This window comes from Sciurus vulgaris (assembly GCF_902686455.1).
Source record: "Sciurus vulgaris genome assembly, chromosome: 2".
NCBI lineage: Eukaryota > Metazoa > Chordata > Mammalia > Rodentia > Sciuridae > Sciurus > Sciurus vulgaris.
In genome coordinates, this window is record NC_136462.1 from 131,315,356 (window position 1) to 131,330,181 (window position 14,826).

The following is a 14,826-nucleotide window of genomic DNA, read 5'->3' on the forward strand; positions in this document are numbered from 1 at the left end:
ACTTCTCTCAAACATTTTTTTTCCTTAGTAGTTGCTTTGGAGATTAAAATTATAATTTTAATTTATAGCCACCTAGGTTAAATTTACACGAGCTTACTTTCATCTCTTTGAAAAGTTTTGTTATATTTCTTGGACCTTTCTTTTTGCTACTACTGTCATACAAAATATATCTTTATACACAAAAACCTCATCAATACAGTTTTATGAATATATAAAGCCATACATTTGAACATACATAAATCTATAAATATGCCTGTATATATACATATATAAAAGCACACGTATACACAGTTGTCTTTCAAATGATATAGGAAAGATAAATTAACAAAAGTACATTAATAATATTAATACTGTCTTAAATTTATATGCCTGTAAGTTTATCATTGTCAGTGCCCTTTATTTTTTCATGTGGATTTGAGTTACTGTATAGTATTACTTTATTGCAGCCTATCCAGTTCCATTTGGTATTTATTGTAGGGCAGTTCTGACAGAGAGGGTATCTCAATTTTTATTTACCTAGCGATGTCCTCAATTTCTCTTTCATTTTTACAGGAAAACTTTCCGTATATAAATTTTTGATTGAAAGTCTCATTCTTTCAGTACTTTGACTATCTCATCCCATTGCCTGTTGGCCTATGTGGTTTCTAATTAAAGATAAGCCAGCAATCTTATTGAGGATCCCTTGTATGTGATGGATTACTTCTCTCATGCTGCTCTTTTTAGGTACATTTTCTATTTACCACTCCCCCGACCCTACCCTGTGTATAGTCCATACTTTGCTAAAAGTTTCTTAGCATGTGTCATAATTTTTGTTGCATACTAGAAAATTTAATATAATTTATCAGTATTGGAAATGATACTCCACCAGAGTCTGCTGTCATTGCTCACGGGTTTCTGTTATTGGGATATTGTTACCATTGTTGATGATAATGGTTTGCTTATTTAGTGATTTTCTTCAAGTAATTCTGTAAAAATTGTGTTAGAGAGGTTTGTTTTATTTTGTCCTTGTGGCCACTGAAGTCTGCTCAATTTGCTTCATACTCACCTAATTATTGTGCAGAGATTTCCTTAAATATCTTGAGCTTGTATGTCTCCTATCCTTTACCAAGGTGCTTCATGCATTCCTTCCATGCTACTGCATGAAGTTTAGGGCTGAGCAGCCTTTACTTATTGCTTTTCAGAACTCAAGCTCAATCATAAGTGAGAGATTTTGACCTTTCCATGCATTCCTCAATATATGCATGGCCCTGTCCATCCACATGGTTTCTAGATTTTCAGAGATTTTCAAAGAATTCTATAAACATCATTAATTTCAAGTTCTTCCTTTTAATGTTTTTGGACAATTTCTTTTTTCCTTATACTGCTTTTAATAGTGTCTCAGGCAGTTGAAATTAATTGATGCTGATTATTTTAAACAGCTGCCCAAAGGAAAAGACTGTTTGCTGTGAGTGACCTCTGAGTCAGGCAAGTAAAGTCAAACCCTGTGAGTGGGGGTTCATGGAAAGCTGCCAGATAGGTTAAATAATAAAGATTATCTCAGGAAAGGTATGTTTTGGTGACTAAAATTGGTTCTTCCCCTCTAGAGACTGTCCAGCTACTGATTTTCAGAACCACTGTAATTTTGAAACCATTTGTTATTATTTGTTTTCAAGGCTTCTACAGATCTGGAAAGAATGAAATGAAATAAGGGTGAATTAAAATGTCACAAAACTCATTGTTCTTAAGATGTGAGTCTTCCTTGCTTTTCAATAAACATTCCTTATTTTGTTCCAAAGCTCAGGTTAATTTCTGGAATTCTGAAAAAGTTGCCAGTGTTATTATTGCTTCTTTGGAGGAGTAGCTTTTCAGAAGTTTTTAACATTCTTGAAGTGCTCCTGTCCCCTGTGACATTTTAACCACAAATGAAATGATGAATTTTATATGGCTAAGCTTATTTTATGTTGACCTTTCTAGAAACCATAGGCACTACATTAAATGAAATTCAGTGAAGACAGAATAATCTCTTGCCTTTGGGGAGTTTAAAATACAGTTTAGTGCATAGACATATATATAAGGAGAACAACTAGAGCAAAACACAAAACTATATGCAACCTATTGGCCAAAAAGGAATTCCCTAAAACACTAGAGATAAAAAAGCCATAAAGACAGAAGTAAAAGAAATAATGTTCGCTAGAGAATGAAGATCACATGGTCTGAGATAGTCATGTCTATTCTCAGTGAAATTTGACCAAATGAACATTTACTTTCACCTTTAAATTTTTTTCCTGTATTTTAAAGCAATTTTAATGTCATATAAAAATTGTAAAAGTAAAACATACACTTGGCAGATGGTGAAATGGAACTGGACAGCAAATCATGACTCTTCCATGGGTTGGAAATGAAGTAGTGTGAGAACAGCTGATTAGAGAGGTGAGTGACAGAGGGAATGCACTAAAACATAGTATTGGACAGGTAATGATCTGGGAGGAACACTGGACATTCTGGTTACTGAAACCACAACTAGGAAAGAATTTGTTAACCCTGAACCTTGTTTAGGGTGGGTCACAGGAGAATGGTAACAAAAGGAGGAAGAGGGAGAGGCAAAGCTGACAAGCTTACTTTAGAAACAATGGTAAAAAAGGAAGTTAGACTCAGTTAAGCTGGGGCAGGAGTTGCAAAATCACTTAATCAGGGAGAAGTACATATCTTATTTCAAATTGCTGGCAGAAAGGTGGCAGGCATCCATTTTGTAGAGACCATGCCTAAGACTGCCTTGCTGGGAGGAATTAAATCTCACAGATTCTTCACATGGAGAGATAACAGCAAATACAATCATAGGGAATGTCTTTGAAATAGGCTGTCTGAGTAATCTGTGAGGTGGAATCTTTGCTGGCTAAAGGTCGCTGAACCTCCCTCTCCACACCATTGAAAAAGGAAGTAGGGCAGATCAGAACAGAGAGCCATTCACCCTGAGAGAGTGCAGTATAGGGGAAAGGCAAATACACCAGCCCCAGGACACAGGTGCTTGAGTCCCAGCTGCTCATTGCACCTGTATGGGCCACAGCAGTGGGCAGAAGTACCATGTATGCCCCAGAAGCCACCAGCTGACACACATGCCCTAGATACTGGCCTACCCTGAGAGCCCTCCACAGTGGACTACCAATGCATACACCTCAGTCACAGGCCAAAACTGCTACTCCCCAGTAGCAGCCTGCTTATGCATGTGATCCAGATGCTGGCTACAACTGAGAGTGCCCCTGCAGCAGCTCACTAATGTATGTATCCTGGCCACAGATCTAAGTCATGCATGCTCTAGCATCTGCCCATATGCACAAACGCTCCTGACATGGGCTATTAACTGGTACACCCTAGGAGTGACCTGCTGATATGTACATCCCAATTCAGGCCCACCAATGCATATATCCGGGTCAGGGTGCACCACACCTCTTCCAGGAACTGCATAGTGCCTCTTATTGTGGGCCACCACATTCTGTGCAGACTAAGATGTACACTAGTGAGATCACAGGTGTTTTAACAGTTCTGGGTACATGAAGCATTTCTACAGGTCAGCATACAAGACTGCAGTCCCAATCAGGGAGAGACCTGAACACCAGGCTACAGACAATTAGGATGCATTTCCTCTGAACTTCTGAAAAGTTATTAGGTGTCTGGATGAAAAAATTCAAAGAACCTCTGAATTCAAATCAAAGGTGAGCAGAATGAGATCTGCAGGGATGATTCCATGACAAAAGTTTTGTCATGGAAAAAGGGGGAAAGGGGCAGAAACATTATACATAGTTTCCCAACCCTACAGATAGATGGCTGGTGTTTTTGTTACTTTCACACTCAGAGACATGCAGAGGTCAATCCACGAAGTATACGTATAGCCATTTACTGAACCTCCCAAAAAATTATGGAAATCTCTCCACCTCAATTAGCTCAGCAAAGAATGATTTTAAGATTTTCTAAAGTCAGTTTTTTATTTCACTGATATTTTCTTCTGTGTTGATTTGATAGGTTCCCCCATTATTTGATGTTGTATTACTTAATCAAATATTATATATTTCTTTTAATATGTTAATGCATTTATTGTATTTATTGTTTCTATATGTTTTATCCTTGGTCATTTTTATAATTTCTTCTTTTTTCTGTTTTTCTTCTTGCATTATCTGCTTCTATGTCCCACTCCTACTTTTTCTTTTTCCTATTCATGCCCTATATAGCTCAATAATTATTTTATTTTATTTCACACCTAATTTCTCAGTCTATTCTACAGTATTACTTCCCTTTTCCACTTTAGGACTACTGGAGTTGTGGAGAACATTTTAAAGGCTTATCAGTATGTGCCTTTGCTCTGAAGTATTCATAGTTACTAATGATTATTAACTCCTCTCAAGAGGTGCTAGCATTGAACAGTGATCTTTTGAGTGAAAGTTTTGACTCTTAGCTATATTCTCATCATGGGCACATAGTAAAGTTAGAAAGCATCTCACTAAAAAGACCTTTATATAACAGTGGATGATATCCATTTTAGGAGAAGTGCAAATATCAACCTATAAGTATGTGAAAGATGAGACAATGATAATAACCTGCAACCCCCCCCCCAATTCATAACAATCCAATAACTGATCTCATAAACATAGAAGTGGAGGAAAAACTAGTTTAAGTATTCAAAGAGTTGATTATTAAAATGATAAAATAAGATCTAGGGAATGAACTAAGAAAGAAAATGCAAATTGTGAAAGAACATTTCAATAAAAAGGAAGATAATCTAAAAAAAAAAAATTCCAGAAATCATGTAAATAAAAAACTTAGCTAACCAAATTAAAAAAAAAAAAACAAACTTTTGAAATTCTCACTAATAGGCTATATTCAAGTAGAAGAGAAAATGTCAGTCACTGATGATGAGGTGTATAGAATGGAATATTCAGACAACAAAAAGTTAAATAAATAAGAAACTATGATAAAAGTATTCAAGATCACTGGAACAACATTGAGACTGAACAAGACTCATTGGTATTAATGAAGGAAAAGAGATACAAGCCAATGACACTGATAATGTATTGAGTGAAATGATAGCAGGAAATTCCCAAACCTTAAGAGTAAGATGGACATTCACATATTGGAGGAATTTAGAATCCAATAGAGAACATCAGAAAAGAATTTTCCCATGACACATCAGTTTAAAATGCCAAAAATTCTGAACAAATAAAACATTTTAAAAGGAGAGAAATGAAAGAAGTAACAGAGCACTTATAAAAGCAAAGCAATCAGAATTATAGCAGGTTACTCAGCAGAAACCCTAAAAGCCAGGAGTTGGAACAATATATTTCAAGCCCCAGAAGAAAATAGCAAATCACCCTAGATTGCTGTACCCAGGAAAGCTATCCTTCAGAATTGAAGAGAAAATAAAAACTTTTCAAGATAGCACAAACCAAGGAAATTCACACTGCAGAGACACTTAAAGGAATCTGAGGGTCTACAGATAGAGTTCAGTTGGTAGAGTGCTTGCCTTGCAATCCCCAGCACCGCAAAAGAGAAAAAAAAAAAAAAAAAAAAAAAAAAAGAGTAAAGGAATCTTCTGACACAGGCAAGAAATAGATAAAACAGAAAGGAGAGTTCAGGAAAAAAAATCTCATTAGAAGAACAGATAGTAAATGAGAATTAGAATCAAATCAGACATTAGAAATAAAACAAAATTACAGGAAGGAACATATTCCTGATTAAAATAACACTGAATATAAATGGTCTCAATTATCCAACTGAAAGACATGGACTAAAAGACTGGTTTAAAAACCAAGACCCAACTCTGTGTTATCTGCAAGAAATATACCTCATTAGCAAAGACATTCACAGGTTGAATGTGTAAGGATGAGAAATTATATTCATGTATAATAGAACACAAAAGCAAACAGTGGTAGCTATTCTCATGTTTAACAAAGCAGAGTTCAAACTAAAATTAATCAGAGACAAAGGTCATTAAATATTGATAAAGGGAAAATTCAGTAAGAATATATAATGAGTGTAAATATTTATGCCCTGAGCAGCAACACACCTAATTTCAGAAAACAAACATTATTCAATAAAGGAATAAGTGGACCCCAATTCCATAAATACCTTCTACTAATAGGTTACCCAGACACAAAACAGCAAATATATTACAGTTAAAACACACTATAGATCAAATGGACTTAACAGACATCTACAGAATACTTCATCCAACAACAAATTAATATACTTTCTTTTCACCTGTTTATGGAAATTTTTTCAAATAGATAATATTTTAGGCCACAAAACACATCTTACCTAATACAAAAAGGTAAAAACAATTTTTCTCATCTTTTCTAATCATAATTAAATGATACTAGGAATAAACAGCAAACAAAAATACAGAAGCTATGAAAATGCATGGGGATGGAATACACTTTTGAACGATAAGTATGTCATTTAAAAATTCAGGAGAGAAGTTAATTTTCTTAGAATCAAATGAGCATTGAAACACAACCTATAAGAACCTAGGGGATAAAATGAAGGCATTTTTAAGAGGAAAGTTTATATGGATGCTTACATAAACTCATAATAAATAAGCTAATGGTCCTTTTCCTGTTCTTAGAAAAATTAGAACAAAACAATTTCCAAACAAGTAGAAGAAACAAATCATAAATATTGGAGCCAAAATTAATGAATCGGAGAACAAATGTGCAAAGAATCAATAAGACTAGGAGCTGGTTCTTTGAAAAGTAAACGAATAACAATAAACCCTTAGCCAAACTAACAAAAAGAAAGAAATGGGTGACCCAAATAAAAAAAAAATATATAGAAAAGGGGTCTATTAAAACAGATACCATTGAAATCCAGAGGGTCTTTGGAGACTATTTTTAAAATGTACATTCCAGTAAATTAGAATACCTAAAAGAAATGAATAAATTTCTAGACACATAAATCTAACCAAAATTGAAACAATAGGATGTAGAAAACTAAAAAGATCAATAACAAGCAATGAAATTGAAGTAATAATAAAAACCCTCACTACAAAAAATAGCCCAGGACCAGCTGGATTCAGAACTAAAATTTACCAAATCTTTAAAGAACACCAATACTTTTTAAATTTCTCCAAGTAATAGAAAGGAAGGGAAGGTTTCCAAATTTGTTTCACAAAGCCAGTATCACACTCATATCCAATGTGAATAAGGACACATTAAGAAAGAAAGATTGTAGACCAATATCCTTGATGAACAGAGATGAAAAATTTGTTATAAAATACTTATAAATCAAATTCAACAACACATCAAAAAGATCATATGTCATGTTTAAGTTGATTTCATCCCAGGCCTACAAGAATTTCTACAAGGAATGTATTGAGAAACACAGAGAAAATACAGTGAGTGAGACTCACTGTAAGAAAATATTCTAGCTAAAGTCATTCAACAATAAAAATATCTGCCCACCCTTCCCCCCCAAAATGGGTCAACATTTGCAAATCAATAAAAATAATACATCATATAAGTAGACTCAAGGATGAAAGCCACGTGATCATCTCAATAGATGGAGAAAAAGTCTCTGACAAAATTCAGTACCCCATCATGACAAAAACACTGAAAATGCCAATAATAGAAGCAAATTACTTCATCATAATAAAAACTATATGTGACAAACCTATAGCCAACATCATTCTGAAGGTGTTGGAAACTGAACACATTTCCTTTAATATCAGGAACAAGGCAAAGATATCCACTCTCACCACTATTATTCAAGATAGTACTAGAAATTTAAGCCAGAGTAATTAGACAGAGAAAAAATTAAAAGGGATACAAATAAGAAAGGAGAAAGTCAAATTATCCCTCTTGACAGATGATATGATCATAGGACTCTAAAAGAAGACTTCTAGATCTAATAAACAGATTCAACAAACTAGTGAGATATACAATTAAGGTATAAAAATCAGTGTCTTTTATACATAATAAACACACTAAGAAATAAATCAGTAAAATGATTCCATTCACAATAGCCTTGAAAAATTGAAATTTTAGGAATAAATCTAATCAAAAACATGCAAGACCTATACAGGAAAATTTAGCAAATATGAAAAAAGAACTAGAAGACACTAGAATATGGAAAGATCTCCTATATTATTCAATAGGCAGAATTAATATTGCTAACATGGTCATAATACTCAAAGTAATCTACTAATTTAAAGAAATTTCCATCAAAATTACAATGACATTTTTCACAGAACCTAAAAGAACAATTCTAAATTCATATAGAAGAACAAAAGACCCAGAAGAGTTAAAATAATTCTGAGCAAAGAGATAAATTCTGGAATCATTACAATACCCCATTCCAAATTATACTTCATTACTGTAGTAACAAAAACAGCATGGCATAAAAATAGACACATAGACCAATGGAAAAGAAGACACAGAGATAAATCCACAAAAATACTCATTTGATCCTCAGCAAAGGTGCTAAGTGCATTAATTGGAGAAAAATTAGCTAGTTTTAAAACAAATGGTGCAGTGCAATCTGGATATCCACATGCAGAAAAATGAAACTAGATCCCACTCTTTCACTACATACGAAACTTAAATCAAAATGGATCAAACCTAGGTATAAGAATAGAAACTTTGCAAATGCCAAAAGAAAACATAGGGAAACACTCCATCACATAGACACAGAAGAATTCCTCAGTAGGACTCCTTATAGTTCAAGAAATAACAAGACTCAATAAACAGAATGGCATCAAATTAAATTGCTTCTTTACAGCAAAAGAAACAAAGACAGACTACAGAAAATGGGAAAAATTGCCAGCTACTCTTCCAATAGAGGATTAATATCCAGAATATACAAAGAACTCAGAAAACACCAAAACACCAAAATAATCTAATAAATAAGTGCACAAATGAACTAAAGAAGAGACTCTTTTCAAAAGAAGAAATATGATCAGTAATTATATGTAAAAGTTTTCAACATCTTTAGCCATCAGGGAAATGCAAATCAGAAACTACACTGAAGTTTCATTTCAATCAGAATGGAAATCATCAATTATACAAATAACAGTAAAATGTTGGTAAGGATTCAGGGAAAAGGAAACTCTCAAAATGTGTTGGTGAGAATTTAAATTATTATAACCACTATGGAAATCAGTAAAGAGGTTTCTCAAAAACTAGGAATGAAACCGCCATATATATACTCCTTCTCAGTATTTACTCAAAAGAACTAATGCATACCTCTGTTTATAGCAGTGCAGTTCGTAATAGTCAAGTTGTGGATTTTTTATCAAATGACAAATGAAAAAAATGTGGCATATATAGAGTTTTACACAACCATAAAGAAGGATGAGGATCGGAGGTGTAGCTCAGTGATAGAGCACTGGCTTAGTGTGCATGAGGCCCTAAGTTTGATCCCCAGCATCCACCTTAAAAAAACAAATTATGGCATTTGCAGGGAAATGGATGGAACTGGAGAGCATCATGTTAAGAGAAACAAGCCAGACTCAGAAAGTCAAGGGTCATATACATTCTTTCATATGTAGAAGCTAGTGAGGAAAATAAAAAGGGGATCTTATTAAATAAAATTTTAAAAAGAACCTTAGTGTTGAAGAAGGAAATGGGAGTGCAGAAAGACAAGGGAAGTTACTGGGGCATGAAAATAAATCAAATTAAGTTATGGGAATGTATAAATATGCCACAATGAAACCCACATACTATGTAATTATGCTGCAATTAAGAATTTTTTAAAAAGATAAAAAGATAGTTCCCATTTACTTCAGGTTTTTTTTTTTTTTTTTTTTTTTCTGCTGCTGAGGATCGAACCCAGGGCTTTGTGCTTGCAAGGCAAGCACTCTACCAACTGAGCTCTCTCTCCAGCCCTCAGTTTTTTATTAACATTTTTCACTCATATGGCACATTTGTTACAATTAATCCAAAATTGATGTATTCTTATTAAACAATACCTACATTTAGAGTCCCTTGGTTTTTATTTAATGAGTTTTTATTCTTTTCCAGAATCCCATCCAGGATGATTTACTTGGTTGCAATGTCATAGTTTCCAAGCCACATCCTAATATAGTTGCTATGTCTTCTTAGGTTCCTTTCAATCTTGAATTTCTCTGATTTAACTTATTCTTGATGATTTTGATAGGGTTGAGAAGCACTGGTTGGGAAATTTGTAGAATTTCCCTTGCCTTAGATTTTTCTGATGTCTCTCTAATAGTTAGAATTCATATATATTATTTGGGGATGAAGATCATGGAGGTGAAGTGCCATTTTCATCCTATCTATCTAGAGTATATACTACCAACATGACTTCACACAATTGATGTTGAAATTAACCACCTGCTGACACAGCATTGGTCATGTCTTCCACAGAGTGACATCTGCCATCTTTCCACACCATAGTCTTTGAAAGAAAGTTACTATGTGCCACCTATACTTAAGAGTAAAGAGTTACTGCTAGGTCTATTGGTGCACACTTAACCCCAGCAACTCGGTAGGATGAGGTAGAAGCATCTTAAGTTCAAAGCCAGCATCAGTAACTTAACAAGGCCCTATGCAACTTAGCAAGACTCTGCCTCAAAATAAAAGATTAAAAGGGCTGGGATGTGGTTCAGTGGTTAAGTGCCCCTGGGTTCAATCTACATTACAAAAGAGAGAGGGGGGGGGTGGCAAGAGGAGTTATGATATACTTCCTTTAGGGGAGAGTATCCATAAGAATTTTTAAAATTCTTCTACAGATTTGTCTCTTCTCAATATATTTATTTGTTCACTCATTTAATTATATCAACATGGATCTTATTTTGTATATTGTGTTATGATCAAATACTATGCTATTTAATTTGTTTCTTCAAGTTGTTGTAGCTTCAACCAAGGGGAGCTTTTCTTGTTACCTCTGGGGTCACTGTGACATGTTGCCATTATAATGGACTTTTTTTTTTTCTTTTTTTCATTACTTTTTTCAATACTACATGTTCCAGACTCATCTTATGTATTTCCTGTTAAAGTCCAGTACGCAGCTATTTTTCCAAGGACCTTGGTTCCTTTTATTGCAAAATGATATTCCTAGTTTTTAAGTTTTTGTTAAATAATCTTTATTTTTTAGAGAAGATTTAGGTTCACAGCAAAAATGAGCAGGAGATAGAGTTTCCACACACCCATTTCCATACAAATGCAGCTTTCTCTAGGCTTAACCTTCTACATCAGATTGGTACGTTTGTTACAACCAAACACATACATCCACACATTCTCGTTACTCAAAATCCATAGTTGACATCATTTCATGAGTTTTTATGAGTGTGTCTTGAATTTTGTATAATGCTTTGCCTGCATCTATTGATATGATCATGTCTTTCTCATTCAGTACATGACATGTTGAAAACACAATGGTTTATTTTTAAATTTAAAAATAGTAGTACATTCAGTATAGGACCCCATTTTCTTGATATGTATTTTCCTTTTGTAACATTACTGGATTTGATTAGCTAAATTTTGTGGATGGTCTTTGAGATATGGATGGTTCATGAGAAATATTGACCCATAGTTTTCTCTTTTTTTTTTTTTTTTTCTTTTTCATTTTTGTAATGTCTTTATCCAGTATTGGGGTTAAACTAATGTTGGCATCATGAAATGAGTTGAAACTATTTTCCTCTGCTTCTGTTTTCTGAAAAAGATAGAAAAATTATTATTTAATTGATATAATTCACCAATGAGTCTGAATCTTTTGCTCTTTTATGAAGTTTTTAAATTAATAATACAATTAAAAATATTAGCCAGGTGCAATGGCACATGCCTGTAATCCCAGCGACCCAGGAGGCTGAGGCAGGAGAATCACAAGTTCAAACCCAGCCTCAGCAACTTAGTGAGGCCCTATGCCATTCAGTGAGACCCTGTCTCTAATAAAATATTTTTTAAAGGTCTGGGGGTGTGGCTTGGTGGTTAAGCACCCTGAGTTCAATCCCTGGTACAAAAAAAAAAAAAAAAAAAAAAAAAAAAAAAAATATATATATATATATATATATATGCGCGTATGATTATTCTGTTTCTCCTTTTTATTCCCTTGAAATTAGCCCATTTTTTTCTGGAATTAAATTTGTGAGCATAAAGTTGTTTGTAGAATCTTAGAAATCTTTTCGTTTTTCATGGTATCAGTGATCAGTAATAATGAGCACTTTTTCATTACTGATAGTAATACTTTCTCTCTTTCATTTTGATCTTATGCTTAGCAGAGATTTTTCATGGTTATTTATGGTTGTGAAGAAACAGCTTTCAGATTGCTAAATCTGACTATTGTTTAAAATGTTTTTGATTCATGTTCTAATGTGCGTTATTTTTTTTCCTATGCTCACTTTAAATAGAAATTGCTGATCTTCCCAAGCTCCCGAAAACAAAGTTTAGTTTATTTATTTCATTCTTATTTTATAATATAGGCCTGTCCTTCTAAGAACGTCTTTAGCTTTGTATCATAAATTTTGATATTTTCGATTTTCATTTTTATTTAGTTTAAAATATTTTTTGAGATTACTTCTCTTGACCTTGGTTTACTTAGACGTTTCCATTTCTGTGCCAACATTATCCTTTTGTTCTTGCATATTACCTCCTTTTTCTCTTCAGATCCCTTAGCGTATTTCACATAATTACTTTCACATATTCTATCTGGTACTCCAAAATAACCTACCTTCCTTCTATTAGTTCTAACCCTTTAAAGGTTCCTCCATCTCTCAAAAATTCCATGAACCAGGGACCAAGCCTTTAATATTTGGACTTCTGAGGAACATTTTAGACCCAAACTAACATTTCCCCCCTGGCTCCCAAAGGGTCAAGTTCATCTCACAATGCAAAATACATTCAGTCTATCTCCAAGAGTTTCCAAAGTCTTAATTATCCCAGAATTGCTCAAAAATCCAAGTTCAAAGTTTCCCCTGAGATTCAAGGCAAACTCAACTGTGAGCCCTTATAAAAATCAAAAAGAAGGATATCAACTTTCAAGATGCAATGACACAGGTTAAATATTATTCCAGAACAGTGAACTGGTAAAATAATAAGGCAGAATCATACCAAAGCAAAACCAAAGTTCAACAAGGCAAATATTAAATCACGTAGGTCCATGTCTGGCATCCAGGGCACCTGTTAGCATGATATGAGCTAACGGAGCTTCAGCAGCCCTGCCTCTGTGACCTTTCTGGCTGCCGTCCACATGGCCACTTTGTTGGGATGGATGGCTCTTCTCAACTGTATCCTCAAGATACTTTCCTGGTATTTCAAACTTAATGGGGGTTTCCATTGAAACTTTGGTTTTCCTTTCACAGGTTGATTAAATATCACCCCGTTAGGAGCTCCTTGCAGGGCCTCTGATCCTGCTACATACTGCCTGACATCCAAGTCTTCTTTTGAAATCTCAATGAAAGTCTCAGTGATTTTCATTCTGCATGCCTGCGTTACACCACAGTTTGCTACTAGTGTGGGCAATACTGAGACCCACTTGAAACATCACTGCACTGACTACGGAGAGCCTTAATGGAAGAATATGGGGAAATAATTCTCTAAATTTCCCTATATGATCAGAGTACCCAAGGCTCTCTTCTCAAACAAAAGTCTTTAAAATGAATGCATTTTTACACATTTCAGCCTGTGATGAATTGCCAACTGCTGAGATTTCCTTAAGGCACGTTTCCTGATGCAAAGTTCTTGACTTTAAAAAATGTTGCTAATATGCTTAGCAACTGTACCCTCATTGGCAGTATTTTGAAGTGTCCTCCTTTCCTAGCCAAAATGTAAGTTTTTCAAAATCTTCTTTTGTTTTGTGCTACTAATTTTAGTTGTAAGCCTGAATGAAAGCAGCCAGTAACATCCATGCCACTTCCTGAATTTAATACTGCCTTAAAATATCCTCCACCAAATAATCAAGTCCATTACCTTTAATCTCATCTTTCCACAAAGACTTAGAGCATGGAAACAAAGCATTAAAATTCCTTGACACAGTGCAAAATAGAAGGCCTTTCATACAATTCTCAATAGATTCCTTATTTCTGTCTGTAATTTCATGAGCCTTACCTTTATTGTCTGTGTTTCTATTAGCTCTTTGACCTTCTGAGACTTCAACAGAATTACCCATTAATCTCTACTTATAACATTCTGGGCTTTCTCTAGCCTGCTTCTCCAAACTTTCTTAAGTTCCTCTCACAAACCAGTTCAAAAGACCTCTGAACTATATCATCTGGTACAGTCACAGCAATGACTCCACTTCTCAGTACCAAATTTCTATGCTAGTTAGCTATCACCATGAAAAGATACCTAAGAGAATGAACTCACGAGGAGGAAAAATTTATTTTGGCTGAGTTTTAGAGTTTCAGTCTTTTGTAGGAAGCCAAATAAATTAGTAAAAACCAAACTAAATAGGCTTTTACTGTAATAATTTATGTTAATCTGTTTAGGAATTAGGAGGTAACTAGTGTTTGTTGTAGCTGTATCGGAGGTTTCAGCTTCCTTTAGTATTTTTCTTTTGGCAAATCTCTTGACTTACAGGCTCTCCTATACCCCGCCTTGTGTAGAGTCTGTGTCAATCGGCTCTCAGCTATAATTGCTGGTTTTAACCTAGAGTCTTGTTAGTGAGATGATAGGATGTTAGGAAGAGGGAGCATTCTGTGATCTTCTGATTAAGTACCAGTCTTCTCCTGGATGGGTGTCTCATGGCTCTTGCTACCCCAGGAATACCTGTTCCTTCTCCAGCAGCATGCTTTCTCCCTCTCCCCTTACCACATGTATTTCCCTGGTTGCAGATTACTCAATATATTTCCATGGAGTCCTTCCCTTGTTATCTGATTTTTCTCTCCTAGGTGAAATAGGAAGGATCAAT